The following is a 2,277-nucleotide window of genomic DNA, read 5'->3' as shown; positions in this document are numbered from 1 at the left end:
GGAATGAAGGGAAGGGAAAGGAGGTGGAAGGGAAAGAAGGAAAGGGGAAGGAAGGAAAAGGGGAAGGAAGGAAAAGGGGAAGGAGAAGGGGAAGGAAGGAGAAGGGGAAGGAAGGAGAAGGGGAAGGAAGGAAGGGGGGAAGGAAGGAAGGTTTAGGGGGGAAGGAAAGAAGGTTTACGGGGAAGGAAAAAGAAAGGTTTAGGGGTAAGAAAAGAGTGCTTAGGTGGGGAGAAGGAAAGTGTGTTTATGGGGGGGGTAAGGAAAGACTACTTAGGGGGGGTGAAAGGGAAGACTACTCTTAGGGGTAAGGAAAGACTACTTAGGGGTATAGAAAGACTACTTAGGGGTAAGGAAAGAGTGTTTAGGGAGGGGTGAAGGAAGACTACTTTGGGGTAAGGAAAGACTACTTAGGAGTAAGGAAAGACTACTTAGGGGTAAGGAAAGAAGACTTGGGGGGGGGAAGGAAAGAAGATTTAGGGGATAAGGAAAGACTACTTAGGGGTTAGGAAAGACTTCTTAGGGGTAAGGAAAGACTATTTAGGGGTAAGGGAAGACTACTTGGGGGTAAGGAAAGACTACTTAGGGGTATAGAAAGACTACTTAGGGGTAAGGAAAGACTACTTAGGGGGGGTGGAAGGAAAGACTACTTAGGGGTATAGAAAAACTACTTAGGGGTATAGAAAGACTACTTAGGGGTAAGGAAAGACTACTGAGGAGTAAGGAAAGACTACTTAGGGGTATAGAAAGACTACTTAGGGGTATAGGAAGACTACTTAGGGGTAAGGAAAGACTACTTAGGGGTAAGGAAAGACTACTTAGGGGGTTAGGAAAGACTACTTAAGGGTACAGAAAGACTACTTAGGGGTACAGAAAGACTACTTAGGGGTAAGGAAAGACTACCTAGGGGTATAGGAAGACTACTTAGGAGTAAGGAAAGACTACTTGGGGGATAAGGAAAGACTACTTAGGGGGGGGGAAAGACTACTTAGGGGTAAGGAAAGACTACTTAGGGGTAAGGAAAGACTACTTAGGGATAAGGAATGAGGGTTTAGGGGAAAGGAAAGGTTCTTTCCTAGGTTATTAGAACAACAATATGGCCTGGTACTTAACCACCCTAAGGGGGGGTAAGGAAAGACTACTTAGGGGTAAGGAAAGACTACTTAGGGGTAAAGAAAGAGTACTTAGGGGTAAGGAAAGACTACTTAGGGGTATAGAAAGACTACTTAGGGGTTAGGAAAGACTACTTAGCGGTAAGGAAAGACTACTTAGGGGTAAGGAAAGACTACTTAGGGGTAAGGAAAGACTACTTAGGGGTAAGGAAAGACTACTTAGGGGTAAGGAAAGACTACTTAGGGGTAAGGAAAGACTACTTAGGGGTAAGGAATGACTACTTAGGCGTTAGGAAAGACTACTTAGCGGTAAGGAAAGACTACTTAGGGGTAAGGAAAGACTACTTAGGGGTAAGGAATGACTACTTAGGGGTTAGGAAAGACTACTTAGCGGTAAGGAAAGACTACTTAGGGGTAAGGAAAGACTACTTAGGGGTAAGGAAAGACTACTTAGGGGTATGGAAAGACTACTTAGGGGTAAGGAAAGAGTGTTTAGGGGGGGGTGAAGGAAAGACTACTTAGGGGTAAGGAAAGACTACTTCGGGGTAAGGAAAGACTACTTAGGGGTAAGGAAAGACTACTTAGGGGTAAGGAAAGACTACTTAGGGGGGTAAGGAAAGACTACTTAGGGGTAAGGAAAGACTACTTAGGGGTAAGGGAAGACTACTTAGGGGGTAAGGAAAGACTACTTAGGGGTATAGAAAGACTATTTAGGGGAAAGGAAAGACTACTTAGGGGTAAGGAAAGACTACTTAGGGGTATAGAAAGACTACTTAGGGGTAAGGAAAGACTGTTTAGGGGGAAGGAAGGTTCTTTCCTAGGTTATTAGAACAACAATGTGGCCTGGCACTTAGCCACCCTAAGGGGGGGAATGTAGGTTGGGGGAAAGGAAAGAGTGCTTTAAGGTAGGGAAGGAATGAGTGTTTAGGGTGGGGGAAGAAGGAAAGTGTGTTTAAGTGGGGGCGAAGGATAGAGTGTTTAGGGGTGGGGAAAGGACAGGGTTGTCCAGGGGGGGGGGGAAGGAAAGTTTCTTTCCTAGGTTATGAGAACAACAATATGGCCTGGTACTTAAGCACCCAAAAGAATGAGAATGTAGATTTGGGAAAGGAATGGATTGTTTAGGATGAGGGTAAGGCAAGAAGGTTGTTCAGGAGGGGGGGGAGAAAGG

Source organism: Plasmodium knowlesi (assembly GCF_000006355.2).
Source record: "Plasmodium knowlesi strain H genome assembly, contig: PKNH_00_5, whole genome shotgun sequence".
In the NCBI taxonomy this organism is placed as follows: domain Eukaryota; phylum Apicomplexa; class Aconoidasida; order Haemosporida; family Plasmodiidae; genus Plasmodium; species Plasmodium knowlesi.
Note: the sequence above shows the minus strand (reverse complement) of the source record.